The sequence below is a fragment of the Diabrotica virgifera genome, chromosome 6, assembly GCF_917563875.1.
Source record: "Diabrotica virgifera virgifera chromosome 6, PGI_DIABVI_V3a".
In the NCBI taxonomy this organism is placed as follows: Eukaryota; Metazoa; Arthropoda; class Insecta; order Coleoptera; family Chrysomelidae; genus Diabrotica; species Diabrotica virgifera.
In genome coordinates, this window is record NC_065448.1 from 92,461,658 (window position 1) to 92,482,277 (window position 20,620).

The 20,620-nt window shown below is 32.9% G+C and overlaps 1 protein-coding gene across 2 annotated transcripts in view; it reads left to right on the top strand.

Annotated features, from left to right (window-relative positions):
- The window catches only part of LOC114329196 (zinc finger homeobox protein 4), a 1,197,903-nt gene that overhangs the window by 406,631 nt on the left and 770,652 nt on the right, over positions 1-20,620 (top strand). Inside the window, exon 1 of one of the 2 annotated variants that reach the window (XM_050652613.1) lies at positions 17,713-18,068. The exons of the other annotated variant lie outside the window; for it this stretch is intronic. The gene's annotated coding sequence lies outside the window, so the exon portion shown is untranslated. Of the gene's footprint in view, positions 1-17,712; positions 18,069-20,620 lie in introns of those variants that run through there. 2 annotated transcript variants of the gene reach the window in all.

Here is a 20,620-nt window from a genome sequence, read left to right on the forward strand (position 1 = left end):
CAAATTCAATAATAAGATATAAATATGATCAAAAAAAAAATTAGTAAGTAATCAAATATTCCAAATAATATAACCTGAGATATGGTAGTGCAACATAGTTCCATAATAATATCCATATTAAACAAGAGTACTTGTATGAGTTCACCTATCCAAATATATAAATATATAATAAGTTAACAACCCTACTAACTTAGGGGTTAGGTGTGCAAAAACTGAACAAAAATACAAGTGAAGTTATTATCAATTGTGTAATCCTACTGACAGGATCAGCAATTAATAATATTGACTCATAATAATAATTAAAATGCACCATACCTAATAATAAAAAAAATAAACTCATACATAAAGTACTACATAATAATTAAATTAATAAGTAATAAATAAATGTCATCAAAACTAAGCCAAAGATGAAATCAAGCAATTTATGTGGGTACCTGCATTATCATATGATAAAAAAACAATATTGGACTAAAAGTTATAACCATACTAAAGATTGAGCTAAGCTAAAGACAAACAGAAGAAGAGATTAGCTTGAACAACACTGTTAAGGTAATCTTCTTCTGAAGATTGTTCTATAACTTAATAGAAAAGTAGTATCAATGTTTCCTAACTAATAAAGAATTTATATTTGAATCTCAACCTAAAGTATCTGATTCATATAAGCATTATATTATGGTACCCACACTGATATAATATTATTACCAAAATTTAACAAAACTGGAATATGAGATGGATAGTGGAACTACTTAACTATACAATTTATCATTGTAATGTTTAACACTACCAATTAAAGAAAAATAATTTGGATGACCATCTGTAATCATCCGAACCATGCGAATTCAACGTATCATGTGTAGAAGCTAATGTTGTGGACTGATTGTGCTTTGTGGTGTGTGCCTGTCTTACCAAACAACCCAAATATCAAAAATAACAAATATAAAATATAATCTAAAGTTTGTAAGACAAATATACATATGGAGAAAATATTAGCGACACACCAACAAATCAAAATGCCAGCAAATATATAAAAATAATCAAATCAATAAAGTAAATAAAGTACCTAAATCCTGAAAATAATTTCTAGTTAGGTGTAAAATATAACCATACTAGAAAAAAAATATATGCATATAGTCAATAATTAATTGTACGTGCAAACATACTACCATTGGTAGAAGGACTAAAAATTTATAATAATAGAACATAATGTCAGTTATGTATACTCAATCTAAATACATAAATAAGTTTCCAATAAAAATACAAAATCCAAACTAACATATGAGCTGTACCACTAAAACTAAAAATGAGGTATCGAAATAAACTAATCGAAAACAAAAGCAGTATAAGTCTACCTGTTTAGTATTAATAAAAATAAAAAGACCAAAAATAAATCAGAAGTAACATGTATACAAAGATATCAAAAAGTTAATAATACAAAAATTCCAATAAAATAAAAATGAACTAAAAGAACTACTGTCTTAAAACCATAAACGGTTGGCACCACGCATTGGGCAGCCAGTGTAACAAAATAAGAAAACTTCTGTTGGAGTGAAAGTAAAAAGAAAGATATAGGTACTCCAACAGAAGTAAGGAAAAAAAAAAAGAAAGAAAAGAACTGGTATAAAAATTGCCAGTGTAACAAAAATAAGAAAAGAAAACTTCTGTTGGAGTGAAAGTAAAAAGAAAGATATAGGTACTCCAACAGAAGTAAGGAAAAGAAAGAATACTTATGGTAGCTATTCTGAAAATATAACTGAAGAACTACTTTCTACTAGGTAGTTGAAAGTAGTAAAATGAAAATGAAGGGGCTTCAGCGGTTGAGCCGAAGTAGGAAAAATAAAAAATACTACTTTGCAGTAGTACTGAAGAAAGGGGAATTAGAGGGGGTAGAAGTAGAAGTGGGAAGAGACAGAGGCAAACTGAATAGAGTTGGCTAGCTATAGATGCAAGAGAGCAACTTGACACTCAAGGATGGATACGGCTCGTTTGCATGCCTGTCGAAGAACAGTAGCTCTAAGTAGATAGTAATGATGACTAAAAGGTGAAATAATAAAATAAGAATAATATACTGAAAATGAATGGAGATGAATAATGACTAAAAACGAACAAAATAAATAAAACTAACTAATCATGGGCGCCATGAAAATGATCTTCGATCATTTTCCCAGGTATCTTACACTGCTGTCAAATATTAAATATATTAAACCTGTAATAATGAACATAAAGGAATAATAAAATAATTGATATACAAAATAAATACATATTTATTAAAAATAACTACTAGATTTTTGACAATCTCTAAGTTACACAAAGTGTATATCATGTGACTCTAAAATGACATAAGTTATACAAAAAGTTATCTCTAAGATAACAACAATAATGTTATCTGTTAGAAAATTACAGGTATAAGTACCTCTCACTAACATATAGGGTACAAAATTACATAAGTCTTCTACCAAATGGTTATAGTACGCCTGCTACGTACAACTAAAGGAAACCGACGAAGATGAAAATAATACAAATAAATAGGCCCAAGCCTCACTAAGAGAAAATACAATACTGAATAAAGCAAAATTAAATATACAAATGAATAAACGTTATAGAAGTGAAGTTAAGAAAAATACCGACAAAATGACCTAAATTAACCGAGCAAATGCAATGAAATAAAGTAACGACGAAGTAACCGAACAAACGAAATAAAGCGAATAAATACAATATTTGGGAAACAAGCAAGTAATGTTACAAAATAAATTTACCTGAATTACATAAACCAATATCAAAGCAATAATAAAGTATTAAAAACCTAATTTTCTCTAGGCTTATTCCTGTGCACAAGAAGTTACCGTAGATACAAAGTTTGGGAACCAAATAATCTAATATACAAATACATATGTCAAAAAAAACAGAGGTAACCTAAATCTGGAAAAAAAACATAGTGTATTTAACAGATAGTCTGAAATATAAAAAAAACCAATAGTTACTAAAACTCCTCACTAAATGTTCCCAAACGAGGTTGCGGTTGCATCCTAGAAAATGATGCACCAGGATAGTGCGACCCCATGGCTCCTGTAGGCCCAGGTGCCAAGACGAAAATTGAGCTGGAACGCTCCCATAGCTTGTTCCCAAAAAGACGTATTCCCATGATGACTTGGCGGTAGCTGCAATAAGGTCAAGGTGGCTTCCCTAGGTAGTCAAGGTGGGTACGACATCACATGAGGGTTAGTTTTCTTCCAAATGGCGGTTAATTTTTTATTCCTCTTCCACTGATGGTACTCCCATCCTTACTCCAGGAAACCCGTACTCCCGGAAACAAGTGGTGGTAACTTTTTACTATACTTCCAAACTTAGTTGAAATAAAAATTAATTTCGAAGAAATTAACCGCCATTTACGGTACTAACCACCAACACCAACCTGTCAACCTCGCAGCCACCGGCCAAGTGCCTCTCATTCCTCCCACAGTCAGCGAGGAAAACGTCAAACTCTCACGGAACACGAATTAAACGACAAGGAACGGTTCAACAACTATGTTCCGTACAGTGTGACGTCACATGAGAAGTCCTTTACGATAAATTAAAGAATTTAAATGGGAGGTCAAGAGAAAATAATTATTTTTTTAAAAATAATTACAGCGCTAAAAATGATAATATAACGGGTGGACCGTTACAATGAACGTAATTAGGTATTAGGTGTTATCCTTTGTTGTTCTTTTGTATATTATAGTGGCGCACACCGTTTCTACATGTGGCATTATAATATTAAACGCGAAGTTTTCAATTCTTTCATTGACTGAATTGAAAAATGAGCTAAATCCCATCTAACAGTTTAAGAAAGACCCGCCAATTCCATATGTCAACCATCCATTTTGTTCCAAGGGTTTAGGTTTGCAGATCTAATTTTGAAAATCGGTTATACGGTTATACCATTCAAAAGTTGCCGCGCCACCAAAGCGTTCAAACTGTTCAAACTGCAAACTTTATCAAAGCTACTCTTTTGTGGCACGTTTAACTCCAGTTATTTCGGCTGGAGGAATGGAAGTAAATAATTTTAGAGGAAATAGAAATTAAATTGAGAACCTTTAAAGAAATCCTGAAGAAAATAAAAGAATTATCTCTTTAACATGCTCTTGGATATGATCTTGTGAAAGGAATGAAAGTAACGCCAAGAAAACAGAAAATGAGATTTCACAGGCCCACGTTTCCATTACTTGTAAGGTCGAAATGTTTGAAAAGTTTTTACATTAAAGAACAAATATATTAATTGAAGAAAAATACTTGATTCCAGTGCACAATAGCTTTCAAGAAAGTCACTCGACTGTAGAGCAGTTACCTGGAATAACAGATGTAATAGAACAATCATTAGAATAAAACGACTATGTTCAGACGTGTTTTTGGATGTAGTGTAAGTCACAATAATGAGAAAGCTGGAGGTATTCGCAATGTGGGTGTATTGACGTATAATCAAAATATCCTGGACGACTCAAACCACCAACGCAACGTAGAGGTACTGCGCCGAATGGGAAAACAAAAAGAAATCTCTTTCACAATTAAGAAACGGAAACTTGAATACCTCGGTCACATTAAGAGACATGATAAATATCACATACTCCAACTGATAATACAAGGTAAAATAGAAAGCAAACGCGGGTTCGGAAGAAGAAGACACTCATGGCTTCAAAACTTACGCCAATGGTTTGGACTAACATCGATCGAGTTAATCAGAAACGCCGAAATTTAAAAATTTTCAGCTTGCTATTAATCAACTTTTTTTTCATACGCGGGATCCAGACCTAATGTTCCAATACAAAGAAAAGAAGCACAGATCATAATGAAAGCAAAGGTAAGAAAACCACATAATGAAGTTTTATCCCACATTTCTCTATGGTAATATGTAAACTATTTTAAAAGCTTGTATTAAAAATGACTAAAAATAATAATTAAGGAAGAGCCGAATATAAATCGTTTAAGTATCGTATGAAGATCTCATTTAAAAATTCAAAAGAGTATTTCCAATACAATACTCTCAAATACTAGAATCCTATATAATACTAGAATCAAACAATCAAATGCTTGCTTAGAACTAAAAGATGTCAAGTAAGGAGTACCACACAAGACAAGGTAGTCTATTGTGAACGGTAATTTACCTTGTGTACACCAATGATATCTCTGACATAGAGGAAGATATTTATGATAACGGTCTTTGCGGATGACAATAAATATGTATTATCAATTGGACAACGTCATGAGGAAGCTGCATGGAAACTGCAAATTTTGATAGATAAAATACAGATTGGACAAAAAATGGGACTTAAGCTAAAATCTTAATGAAACAAAATGGGCACATGTAAACTTTATCAACAAAAGAAAATGGTATCCACCTGTTACTCGCAGAATAGATGACACACAGGTATCTGTTGTAGATTTTACTAAATCTTGAAATTGCGTTTAGACAAGACCCTGTGTTGAAAAGTCCATATAACAATGAAAACAACAAAATAAGAATTGTAGAAAATTCTACTGGATGCTCAGAATAAATTCTAAATTATCTATAAATAATAGATTATCGATCTATAAACAAATACTTAAACCAATATGCATATAGTATGACGTAATGTTTCATTCCCACAGTGTCTGGTTCAACATGTGACTGACTAGGCAATTCAATTCCTGGAAAACGCGGAAACGAAAAAGAGGACTCAAGAGAAGAATCCCCTTTAGGTTGGGGAAGTGAAAATTAGAGATTGTAAAAACAGTATAGTGCGGCTTAGTGAAGATGCTAAGAAGTGTTAATATTATTGCTATAGATAAGTATGCTAGAGGCTTTGTGAATGTATTTTTTTTAAACAGTTTATTTTAAGTAATAATTTTAGTTCGAAAATAATTGCTCATTGATCTGTCTGATCCGATTGTAGTTAAACGAGTATATTATACCTTTGGTAGAAAGTTATCTAAGTACGGTAAAGTACAGTGAAGTTATCTATAAAAGCCAAATTCCGCCTTACTACAGTGCAATGACAAAAACATTATTTTCTAACAAGGTTAAAACATGTTATTTAAACTTACATTTACCGCCAAATATGTTTGATATACTTATTAGAGAAAAATGGTTAAATTTTCAGTACATATTTACCGATGGGTCAAAAGACGCAAATGGAACGGGCTGTGCAGTATTCCACGAAAATAAAAATTACCATCATCAATATAGCCTACCTATTGAATGCTCAATATACACAGCAGAAATGATAGCAGTAATGTTTGCTGTTCAGTATGTACTACTGAATGCAACTAGCAATAATTATGTTATATTTACTGACAGTAAAAGCGTGGTGGACAGATTGAATAACATTCATACAGTCAAACACATAAACCACATTGAATTTAATATTCTTAAAACTCTGTTTGAAATTATACAATTAGGAGTAAATGTAACAATTGCTTGGATTAAGGGTCATTCGGGAATAAAAGGCAATGAAATAGTTGACAATTTTGCTAAATCAGCTTATGTGATCGGAGAAAAAATAAACAACAATTTAATTCCAGCTTCAGATATTGATATTTTTAGCAGACAAAAACTTAAAAATAATTGGCAATTGCATTACAGAGAATGTAATACTGGCTCAAATTTTGCTCATTGTAACCCTAGGATATTCTCAAAAAGATGGTTTTACACAGAATATAACAGACATTTTATAAAGACCATTAATCGGTTGAGAGCCAATCATGCTCTTACGCCATCTTACATGCATAGAATCGGCTTGGCAGATACTCCCAATTGTACTTGTGGCAAAATCGGAGATCTAACACATGTCATATTAGAATGTCATTTAAACATAAATAACATAAACGACCTTTATAAGGAATTAAAAGATTTAAAATGTTTTTTCCCAATAAACCTAAATACTTTAATATTTACAAATGATATGGAAATTCTTCATCTCATTTATAAACATGTTAAATTATGTAAATACAAGTTGTAAACGTAATATGTAATAAATAGGCATAATTTGTTAATGTGGTTTGAAAAAATAAAAAAAAAATAATATTAAAAAAAACACAAAATAAAATAATAACAAAAAAAAATAATATACAAAAAAAAGAAAAAAAAGGAACAAAAATAAAAAAGAATAGAAAAAAAAAGAAGTAAAAAAAGTGTTTTATACAAATTAAAATATATATTGATGTGATCTTGATTATTGATATGAGATAATATTTTTATATGTCATTTAATTTAATCAATGCTTTATTACTAATCTAATTAATTTACCAGATCACATATCAATGTGTTTTCAATCTCAGGGCTTTTTATAAAATTAATTACTTACATACGTGGCTTCTAAGTATTTCTTAATGGTTCCTAATCGGGATAGGAAAGAAAAGAGTAAAATAATAACACATATGGGTTACAATTGTAATCAAAATATTGTTTATTTTATTTAAATGGCAATCACTGCTTAATATTTGCTATATCTTATTTTTCTTAAACATAACATTTACACATGGGAATCTTATTTTCTTTTGATTTCCAATTGAAAGTTTTTATTAACATTTAACTATTATGATTTATTAGCAACAATTCTATTTAAGTTTGATGAAGCTTTTCTGATATTATTGATTATGTTTCTTCAATTTTAAATGTGGTATTTACTACGAAAAACCCATACATTCATGTCCAAACAAATGAGACTGACCTTTTTCTGGTGCACTGAGAATGTCTTCACACAAGACCCGTTTCCTGCTATCCTTGGCTGCAATCCAAACCTCGTCCTGGCTTCCAGTAATGTTCTCCTCTGAAACTAGCTCGTATAGCTCTCGTTTCCTGCTTCTGTCGTGATGCTGTGTTCTACCTTTTTTTGAAACTGCAATCAGCTACCGGGAACTCTTGGCTCAAGGAGGTTCTTTTACTCTCAACCTGGCCTACCTCTCGTTCTACGATAGATACTTCACACTCACGGAACTACACAGGCTTTCTCACTCTCCGTACACTACCGTCTACTACTCGACTTCACTTCTCGACAGCTCAAAACATTCTGCCCTCTATTTGTCATTCATTCCCCTACTTTCTAAATATCCCTTCCAGATTCACAAATCAAACTTCCACCACCAACTCTCATTCGCAGTATTCCTCAAAACCCATTTTTAAACTTTCTAAATATGCTTAATGGATTTCAAAAGAAAAATAGTTAATTCCCATTCTAAAATTACTTTTTACTAATTACAAAATTTTAATGACCTATTCTCTATTTCTACTAAGTCTTATTTAGCATCGGCTAATGATCGAACCTTCCGCGAACAACGATAATGACCTATTATCGATTTCACTTGAGTCTTATTTAATCACTTCTTAAAATTAAATATAACAATTTGTTGTATACAGGTTGTTCTAAATTTATATGCCCGTGGTTGAGAAAATTGAAAATATTTTATATTAAATTGAATTCTGTTTATAATTATCAAAATTTAATTTTCATATCAAATAGAAATATAACAAATCCCCGCCTTGTATTCGATAAAATTTATCTGCATTTTTAAATAAATTTTCTCGAGGCAAAACCAACTCCCTGTATATTTCCTTACTTTAATCTACGTCTTATACCCCTTCTTCTTGTATTACTCTAATTAGTCCCACCTGTAGAGTAATTGTTTCCTTATTTTCAGTGTCCTCATCCTGTGTTAGAGTGTCGGCTATTATGTTGTCTTTCCCTTTTTCCCATATCAATCTTCTGTCTTTTTCCTCAGATTTTTCACATACTTTTACCGTGTATTCTGCATCCTCGTTTTCATATGCCTCCTCTTCAAATGCCACTGTTTCGATCATATCTTTTTCGCTTTCATTTGTTAGCTTTATTTCTTCTTCTCCTGAGCTCATCTCTTCTTTTGAGGAATCCCAGTTTTCTTTTGCTTTTGATACTCTCAATTTTTCTTCTTCTGGGCTCAACTCTTCTTTTGAGGAGCCACAGGTTTCATTTTCTTTTGTCTTTTTCTGACTTTTTCTCCCTTTTCTTCTTTGTCCTTGCTTCGTTGCCAAATTCATTTCCACTGTTTGTTCTTTACCTGATTCGTCCGTATTTTGTTTCTCCTGTTCCTTGTTCTGTTCTTCTTTTTCTTCTGTTAGATTCATCGTATTATTTTTAAAATCTATCACTACATGTTTTTCTGCCAATTCGTCAACTCCTACTATCATGTCATGTGACATGTTTGGCATTATTACACATTGTAGTGCATACATCTTCTTACCCAGTCGTACTATTACTCGTATGCCTTCATTTATAGTTGCCAATGTCCGTTTGTTTGCGCCCACTAAATTTACCCTAGGTATTTTGTAAATTAAATTTGTTAAGTTAACTTCTTCTATTAGTTTTCTGTTGACCAATGTTATTTCAGATCCAGTGTCTATCATAATTTTAATTGGTTTCTCGTTGATAAATCCATCCACAAATTTTAAATTAACTCCATTTTTCTTGTTGTTCTCTTCTATTGCTTGTTTCATTTTTTGTTGTGTTTCATCCATTTTTTGATCCAATTTTTGTTGTGTTTCATCCATTTTTTGATCTACTTTATCCATTGTCCTTTTTGCTTCATCCATTGCTTGTTTTGTTTTTCTTTGATTGTCATCCAGTTTTTGTTGTATTTCATCCATTTTCTGTTCCATTCTTTGTGACTGGAGTTGCATCATTTGTAATAGTTTATCTATTCCTGATAATTCTTGCTGTTCTGATGCCATGATTGTCGTGTCTAAGATATCTTCTTGGTCTGAATGTTCTTTTTGTTTTTTGTTGTCTTTGCTTTGGCTTCTTGTCACAGACATTTGTTTTCAAGAAGTACTGTCCCCGCCAAATATGAAATTTTACTAGTATGTTACCAAGACGACTTTTTCTCACCCAAATATTATAAATTGTCAATAAATATATCAAATGTAAATATCGTAAAAATAAAATATTAAATCAGTTATGTAAAATTTGTACCTAAAGAGATCTAAAATTTTATGTTATCAAATGTAAGTATCTCACTTTTTACCACAGGCATATAAATTTTCAAATACCGGCTTTACTCTTTCTATCCTTCAAATTTGCCACTAGAAATACTTTACAATGCCCTCCACGTTGGACGACAGTTGTTGTGATCTTGATTATTGATATGAGATAATATTTTTATATGTCATTTAATTTAATCAATGCTTTATTACTAATCTAATTAATTTACCAGATCACATATCAATGTGTTTTCAATCTCAGGGCTTTTTATAAAATTAATTACTTACATACGTGGCTTCTAAGTATTTCTTAATGGTTCCTAATCGGGATAGGAAAGAAAAGAGTAAAATAATAACACATATGGGTTACAATTGTAATCAAAATATTGTTTATTTTATTTAAATGGCAATCACTGCTTAATATTTGCTATATCTTATTTTTCTTAAACATAACATTTACACATGGGAATCTTATTTTCTTTTGATTTCCAATTGAAAGTTTTTATTAACATTTAACTATTATGATTTATTAGCAACAATTCTATTTAAGTTTGATGAAGCTTTTCTGATATTATTGATTATGTTTCTTCAATTTTAAATGTGGTATTTACTACGAAAAACCCATACATTCATGTCCAAACAAATGAGACTGACCTTTTTCTGGTGCACTGAGAATGTCTTCACACAAGACCCGTTTCCTGCTATCCTTGGCTGCAATCCAAACCTCGTCCTGGCTTCCAGTAATGTTCTCCTCTGAAACTAGCTCGTATAGCTCTCGTTTCCTGCTTCTGTCGTGATGCTGTGTTCTACCTTTTTTGAAACTGCAATCAGCTACCGGGAACTCTTGGCTCAAGGAGGTTCTTTTACTCTCAACCTGGCCTACCTCTCGTTCTACGATAGATACTTCACACTCACGGAACTACACAGGCTTTCTCACTCTCCGTACACTACCGTCTACTACTCGACTTCACTTCTCGACAGCTCAAAACATTCTGCCCTCTATTTGTCATTCATTCCCCTACTTTCTAAATATCCCTTCCAGATTCACAAATCAAACTTCCACCACCAACTCTCATTCGCAGTATTCCTCAAAACCCATTTTTAAACTTTCTAAATATGCTTAATGGATTTCAAAAGAAAAATAGTTAATTCCCATTCTAAAATTACTTTTTACTAATTACAAAATTTTAATGACCTATTCTCTATTTCTACTAAGTCTTATTTAGCATCGGCTAATGATCGAACCTTCCGCGAACAACGATAATGACCTATTATCGATTTCACTTGAGTCTTATTTAATCACTTCTTAAAATTAAATATAACAATTTGTTGTATACAGGTTGTTCTAAATTTATATGCCCGTGGTTGAGAAAATTGAAAATATTTTATATTAAATTGAATTCTGTTTATAATTATCAAAATTTAATTTTCATATCAAATAGAAATATAACAATATATTAAAAAAAACACAGTAAAATAATTAAAAAAAAAACAAAATAAAAAAAAGCTACACAATGTACCAATGTATCTATAAAAATAAAATTGTAGAATGTACTTATGTTATAAGAAATTTATGACTATGAATCTGCAATCAATCAGAAACAAGTCTGGCTAATTGGCTCTGCCAAAGCCATTTTTCAAAAAAAAACGAGTATATTCTAGTGTTTACTTAAAAAGAATCATTTATAATATTATGTCAAATAAATATTTATAATAGACCAAAACAGGGAGTACCTAATAAAATGGTAAATCAATCTATGTCATTAAGAATTAACATAGGCATGTACCTACTTATTTCATATATATACTTATTAAAAGCATTCACTAATAGTCCGTAAAGTACTTTCCAATTCGCTCGTAATAGTACAGTTACCCAAGATCCTTATTAACTTGGATTCCAAAAAATAGCTAGACTCACATTTCGCGATATCTAATTGTAGATATATAACCTATAGAAACTGCCATTCGTTCCCGCCCAGTATAATGCTTCATTTCGCGGTCCAAACCTCATTAGCAGCTATATTAACTAAGTGCATTGTTAGCGCACTTATGCCGCCCCCCACGCCGGATAATTACAACGACCTCTCTCCCGCGTGATCAGAACCGTGCCATAGACTTTCTACAGTTTGGTCTTAATTGTGCATTTTTTCTTATTATGTAAATGTCGGTGTGTTGCAATGTGACAAAACCACTGACTATTACCTACTAAAAACAACTAAGAGACCTTTCAAGCATAGGCCGCCAAAACTAGATGGTGCTTGGGCTAGAAGTACTGAAGTGGTGCTGAGCCTTTTGCAGAACATCTGGCAAGCACGATTAGTGCGATGAAGGAGATCATATGGAGGAATGATGAATATATAGTTGAACAAAGAAATCCTAAAGGAAAGAAGAGAACATATTTTTCTAAAACAGCTCCTATAAGATAGGGATATCTCCTTATACAGTGGAACCCCGACAAGTCGGCCCCCGATATCCCGGAAGTCCGGCTAACTCGGACAGATTTTCATCAGACAAAACAAAAGTTTTTTCACTTTGACTGAGTTTTTACCAAGAAATAAGAAGCAATACTCTATACACCTGTATGTAATTTAGATGTACTGTGCATATGGATTTCATGTTTTGGCATTTATAATGGAGTTTATCTCTAAGTATACCGTGTTTTATTAATTTTTATCATATTCTCCGGCTAACCCGGATTTTCGATAACCCGGATCGGCCGCGGTCCCGATTAATCCGACTTATCGAGGTTCCACTGTACTTAGATATTTCTAGTTCAGGAGAAATCTTAAAACAGTTTTCAAAAAAAGCAATAGTGCGAATCTGAGAATAGCTCGTCTAAATTCATCATTTCGACTGCAATATCTTGCAACACATTGGAAAGTACAAGAGGTTGTACCTAATGATGGGAAAGCCAAGAAAACTACATACCTATCTAATAAAAAAAAATTTCAGAGACCCATATCTCTATTACATACTTGTAATGTTGAAACTGTTTGTGAAAAGCTTTTACATAAAAGAATACAAATAATAATTGAAGAAAAGGACTTCATACTGGTTACTGGTGCACCAGTTTAGCTTGAAAACCAATCGACTAAAGAGCGTGTTCGTATAATAATAGACGTAAAAATTTTGATAAAGTATGCTATAAAGGATTTATTTTTATGAATTTTAAAAAGTATTTTCAATACAATACTCTCAACTACGAGAATACTACATCTAAAATAGATTCTTTTAGACTTAAACAAAAAATGTGTAATGAGCACTGAAAAGGATCAAGCCAAGAGTATCACACGGCAGTGTATTGGATATTGGACAGGTTAATTTACCCTTTATACGCCAATTTTATCCGTGGCCATTAAAAAGATCTGACATTGCTAATGACTGACTGAACAAAAAATCACAAAGAACCTACATGAAGACTACACATTTCAGTAGATAAAATGGAAGATTTTATAAAAATAGAGAATAATAACAGCCCTTATCATCAGAATAGATGACATTCAGGTACCTGTTACAGATTCTGGTAAATACCTGGGATTTCATTTAGACAAGTTCCTTTGTTGAAAAGTCTATAAAAAAGGAGAGGAGAACTAAACATTAAATTTAGAAAATTCTATTGGATGCTAGGAAAAAATTTTTACCTATTGATCAATAACATATTATCGATCCAAAGCAAGTACCTACCTACTTAAACCAATATGGATAAATGGCGCATAGTTGGCAAAAAAATACTTAGACCAATATGGAATGCGCTAAAAAGAAATGCGTTGACGTAATCCTGACGTTTTAGAAAAAAGTAGTTACTGCGGAACAGTTATGAAGATCCTTGGTGTAGTGACATCGAGGATAAAAAATAAAGACGGTTGATCATATAAGCAGTTGTGTTAGAAGAAACAATACCTGTTTCAATAAGTACATACATGACGAGCCAATCCAATTCCTGGAAAACACTGACACAGAAAGAAGATTTAAGGGAAGAAACTCGAGTTGGTGGAGAGAAAAATTGAAAGTCTGAGAACAGCATATTGCAGCTTAGTGAATATGCTGAAAAGTAGTAGTATACTTACTGTAATTGGCTAGACGTTATAGAAACGTTCTTCTTCTTTTAGTACCTATCTGTTTCGGATGTTGGAGACCATCATGGCAATCTATACACTGCTGCTCTCTGCTCTGAAAAGATTTTCGGTTGTTGTGTTGAACTTCCTTCTACTTTTCCCTGCAAAATCAGTTGCAACAGTCCATATTTTTCGCTGTTCCTGTTTTTATTGGGAGTAACAGATTTTTTCTTTATGCATTTTAGTGAATGCAATTATAGTTCAAAAGACTGGCTTCTTCTTCTTCTTCTTCTTCTTGTAATAGGACTATGTCCTGTTTCTTCTGTTACAGTCTCTGCTGCGATACGGAGCTCCATCTCTCATACCATCGTTTTTTGGGTCTTCCCATAGGTAGCTTGGTGTTGTGCTTCTGTGTTTTCGCCCAATGCGCCATACGTTCCGGGTCCATCCGATCTACGTGGTCTCTCCACATGCGTCGTCGTGCCCTTGTCCATCTCACTACGTCTTGAACGCCTAGCTCTCTCAATGTGCGTCTTCGTTTGGTATTCTATCTTTGAGTGTGATACCTCTCAAAAGACTGTTTAAGTAAGATTAGTAAGATTAATTTAAGTAAGGAAATAATATATAATTTTACATTGACCTATGGGATCAGATTATAATAATAAGAATATTTTTAAGCGTTTATTTAAAAAAAATCATTTAATTGCCAAATAAATATTTATAATAGAAAAATGTTGAATGGGCTACATATGTGAGTTCATTTTAAATGAAGTAAAGAAACACAGACTTACTCACAATCATTTAATAATACTTCGACGACCGGTTTCGATCTCTACACTGTTCAGATCATCTTCAGGTCGGCGTTACAAGTAGTTAAATGATGCCGTTACAAGGGATGCTTTGTAAGTTCATCGATAACATGTTTAAACGTCCAAATTATGCTAATAGGATTCACCTCACCTAGCTATCCTATTAGCATAATTTGGACGTTTAAACATGTTATCGATGAACTTACAAAGCATCCCTTGTAACGGCATCATTTAACTACTTGTAACGCCGACCTGAAGATGATCTGAATAGTGTAGAGATCGAAACCGGTCGTCGAAGTATTATTAAATGATTGTGAGTAAGTCTGTGTTTCTTTACTTCATTTATAATAGACTAACGGGGAGTAAGATTCAAGAAACTACAGAAAAATACAGCTAAATAAAAGATAGACGTTAAGCAACTGAAAGACGCAACTATACTGGAAAGAACAAGAGAACAGGTAAACAACAATCTTAGAAACCTCGCTGCAAAAAGTAGGAACACAGACAATGTAGAGGACAAATGGATGGAGATAGAAAAGGCTCTTATGACAGCTGGTGAAGGCTCCTTAGCTCCAAGCAAAATTAAGAAAAAGGAATGGATGACAAACGAAATTTTGTACCTCATGGAGGAAAGGCGAAGAAATAAAACCAACAAGACCAAATACAAACAAGTGAATCGTGAGATTAGGAGAAAAATTAGAGAAGCCAAAGAGAAGTGGGTTCTGGAAAACTGCAAGGAAATAGAAGAATATGAAAGAAAGTACGATAGCTTTAACATGCATAAAAAGATCAAGGAACTAACAGGTAAAAAAGTGAAACAAGCATCCACCGTAAAAGACAAAAAAGGTAAAATAATTACAGATTTAAATGAAAAACTGGCAAGATGGACAGAATACATTTGGACAGAAGAAGTTTTTGCAGACGAAAGAACAGAAATAGCAGTGGCAGAACCTACAGACGACACAACAGGGCCTGAAATCCTAAAAAGCGAGATAGAATATGCTATAAGGAACGCTAAAGAAGGTTAAGCTGCAGGAGCAGATGAAATTCCTGTAGAATTGTTGAAATTTATAGACGACGACACACTTGAAGTAATGGTGAACATCTTTAACAAAATTTATAGAACAGGCACCATACCAAAGAAATGGCTCTCCTCTACTTTTGTCACAATCCCGAAGACGAATAACGCCAGAGAGTATTCAGACCACAGAACTATAGCATTGATGAGCCACACACTAAAAGTATTATTAAAAATAATTCACAAACGAATATTTAATAAACTAGAAGAGGACATAAGCGCCACACAGTTTGGATTCAGAAGTGGACTGGGAACACGAAAAGCTTTGTTTGGAATCTGTATGAAATCCTAAGAAGCAAAAACATCGACAGTCGCGACATTAACATCATATCAAGGTTGTACTGGGGACAAACAGCAAAAATCAAGGTTGGTAATGAGTTAACCGAAGAAATTAAGATTCGTCGAGGTGTGCGTCAGTGTTGTGTGCTTTCTCCAATACTATTCAGTATATATAGCGAAACAATATGTCAGGAGAAGCGCTCCAAGAGCAAAACATTGGTATGAACATTAACGGAGAGTTAACTAACAATATACGATACGCTGATGACCCGCTAATAGTAACAGATAACCTAGCAAATGTACAGTATTTGATGGAAAACATAAACACTCATACCCATACCAATAAGTATGGTCTAGAACTGAACATCAAAAAGACTAAATTCATGATTGTAACGAAGAAGCTATATACCAATGTGAATTTAACCATAAATAATCAGCCAGTTGAAAGAGTTACGTCCTACAAATATTTAGGGGTTCGCTTCACTGATACTAATGACCAGACAAGAGAAATCAAGAGGCGAATAGAGATAGAGAGGCAATCGTTTGTCAAAATGAGAAAGTTCCTATGCAGCCAGGACATAAATATAAACTTAAGAACAAGAATGTTAAGGTGCTATGTTTTCTCCGTTCTGCTGTACGGCATGGAAGCTTGGACACTGAAAAAGATAAACCTCAAAAACATTGAGGCATTCGAAATGTGGTGTTACAGGAGAATGTGAAAAATACCATGGACAGAAAGAGTAACAAATCAAGATGTTTTGCTGAAGATGGGGAAGGAATGCGAAGTCATAAAAACCATACAAACGAAAAAACTGGAATATCTAGGCCACATAATGAGAGGAGAAAAGTACTCTCTGCTAAGACTCATAATCCAAGGAAAACTCTCGGGAAAGAGACATGTGGGACGTAGGAAGATTTTCTGGTTGCGAAATTTAAGGGAGTGGTATGGATGCAGTTCAATACAGTTGTTCAGAGCTGCAGCCAACAAAGTTAAGATTGTTGTGATGGTAGCCAACCTCCGATAGGAGACGGTACTGCAAGAAGAAGAACGGGGAGTAATAATATGGTAAATCAAAATGTCATTAATAATTGACGTAGGCAAGTACCTATTTATTTCATAATGTATAGGCTTATTAAAAAAAATTAACTAATAGTCCGTAAAGTACTTTCCAATTCGCTTGTAATAGTACAGTTACCCAACCAAACTACTTCAAACTACTTCGATCCTTATTAACTTCGATTCAAAAAAATAGCTAGTCTCACGTTTCGCGATATCTATCTGTAGATATAACTTATAGAAACTGTCATTCGTTCCCGCCCAGTATAATCCTTCATTTCGCGGTCCAAACCTCATTAGCAGCTATGTTAACTACATTGTTAGCGCACTTATGCCGCCCCCCGCGCCGGATAATTACAACCACCCCTCTCCCGCGTGGTCAGAACCAACTGGCCAGACTATCTCGGCTGGCTGTGGATAGTGTACGGCCAACACGCGGCATCAAGATACCGGCTGACAGTGCGAAAGACTTTCAATTGTTCAGAACCGGCTAACGCGATCAACAAAATAAACACCTGTCACGTTGTTGACCATTCGAGTGACGTATGGTGATAGTGGCGGAGACGGAACTTTAACGAAATCAGCTGATTGTTGATGTTTTTAAATTACTTTATGTTTTTATATTACCTTAAAATGATAGTTTTTAAAAAATAATATAAACACTATTACTCATTCCTTTAAAATAAGTATATAAATCAAAGTTGATGTGGTCAATGAATGAACAGTATTTGAAATGATCAGCTGACATCAACTCTTTGTTTTGATGTAGTCTGCGTACACAAGAGTGCATATAAGATGCACATTTATTTTCAATTATTATTTGAAAGTAAGTAAAACTAAAATCATATTTCTAATGAAGTAAAAATGTATGTAGCACAGTGATTTGAAAGAAAATAATAGGTATACTTATGCAGATATTCATTATAATTTTATAGTCAGGTCTAAATATGCAACTTATAGAAAATTTAAATAAATATCTACATGACCGAAATTAAGTTTTACAACAACTGTTAGCTCTAATTGAATATAATAGGTACATCGAACGTATCTGTTACCTAAATAATTTCTTCTTCTTTCTTCATTTAGAATAACATATTATTTGCTTTAGTATCAAAGTATAAGTCACATTTATTGTTTATAGACCGGAAAAATTTCTTTAAGGCTCATCTATGTCCTATTTTTTGTTATCTGTTCCAGATAATTTCCAATAATGTACCTACTATAGCCGTACCGATTGGTTTTTCTCTTTTCATTTCTGCTCTACGTCATAGCCACATTATCTTCTCAATATAATAAATATGTAGTTTTAGTTTAAATGTGTAGATTGTGTGATTTATTGGCTCTGAAAGATACATCTTGGAGTTAAGTACATATTATATTTAGGCATGCATTTTACTGACAGGTGGTTGTTCTTCTATATTGAAATATTCAGACATGCCTTTAATAAGTTGACGTAAATGTTTCAATATGCTACATTATTTTAGATGCCCTGGTATTTCCAAATAATTTTATTCGTGAATATTTGGCCTATTGGCACTGTGTGCAGTTTTTCATCCGCCACATAGTTAGATGTTTTGTACTGATTTTACTAAATTCGTTTGTGGTAGGTCAGCACAACATACTAATGTTTGATAATTTAAACAATATTTTACATAATTTTCCGTCCATTTTAGATAACTGTCCATATAAAAGGCACATTGCAATTTCAGTTCGATTTTTTTGATAGCATTTCAAATTATTTTATACACCCTGTTTTCATGAAACTAATGTTTAGAATATGTATCTTATGGTAGGGGAGCAAAGTATGCTAAATGTGCAGTCACTCGAGCGTTATGGGGACCTATTGGGTTGTGAAGAGTAGGTCCTAAAACCAAAAAAAGTTAAGTAAAGTTTTCCATTTTAGTGGGCGCTTGCCATTTTTTAATTTAATTTTCCATTTCCAACAATCGTTTATTCCGAATATAATGCCATCTATCCATAATTCGAAAAAATGTTTCGAATAAAAGTTAGTTATTTTTACGTAAGGAATCCAAATCTGCAATAAAAAATTAGGGCTCCTATTTAAGATTTTAAAGTAACCCCCCACCCCACCTCCGTGGGGGGGTCGTGTTTGGTGTCATTCGATAGATTTTTCAAAAATATTGAATAAGTGTGTTTTACAGTTTTTCGATCTGATGTTCATTTCGCGAAATATCGCGGGATTCGTATTTAAAATATTAAATTTGCCCCCCACCCCTCTCCGTGGGAAGTCATGTTTGGTATCATTCGATAGATTTTTAAAAAATATTGAGCACATATTTTTTAGTTTTTCGATCAGTCATTCGTTTCGCGAAATATTCTCTTTTTTCTTGTGAAACTTTGGGACTCACCCATTTCCTTACGCCCGGCTCAAATCGTCAGATTTTTGAAATATACACTCTTTTGCATATACTTAACTTACCTTATCTTAATCTGACAATTTCGAGTTTTTTTAAGGATATATTTTTATTTTCGGGCCCCCCTTAACGAACTCCCCTGTGTTAAATGCCAATATATAGTAGAGGTACATCTGCAGGGTATCAGGTTTCTCTCCATATGATAATCTGACGCGCTCAAGTAACTGCAAAAATCCCCGCTTGGGCTCCCCTACCATTAATAAAATATAAATAAATTGGAAGTTGAAACAGTATCTATTTTATGATTAGGTATACATATTATAAGTACATTGTTCCTAAATATGTATTTCCATTATATTACAGCCAATTCTATCGACAAGTTTTGTATCCCCTGTTTCTTTGCATTTGTTTTGTGTATTAGCGTAACTTGGAGGTGGATAAAGTGATAGATTCAATGAAGTGGCTTCTAGCGTTGATTGAATACACGTGTATTCAATCAACGCTTTTAGCCTATGTCAGATTTATTGTGGTCTTCTAGCTCTAGATTGTACTCTATTGATTGTAAAAAATACATTATAAAAAAAAAGGTTAAATCGTATGAAGATAAAAGAAGTGCACACGACAACAAAAATTCTTAGACACAGTAGTAAAAAAAGTGGATGGGTATAACAAGAAACAGAGGAGCATGACAAAAACCAAGCATCTGTGTCTCTTCAAATACATAAAGTTTGGTATTGTGTGTTGTGTTGGTAGGTATGTTTTGCAACTGCTGATTCTTACTAGTGGCCAAAACAAAAGTTCCATTTGCGTTCAGTCAAAAATTTACAAAGCAACTGAAAGTTAACGCTTTAGACTATTTGTCATATGATTTAAATTAAAAATGTTTTAAGCAGGTTTTTTGTAGTATTTATTTTCACCTGGGCCCTTCATCTACTTATTCAGTCTAGTTACAATAATCCTTGTAAAAAGTCCTTCAAAAATATTATCATCATCAATAGCGTTA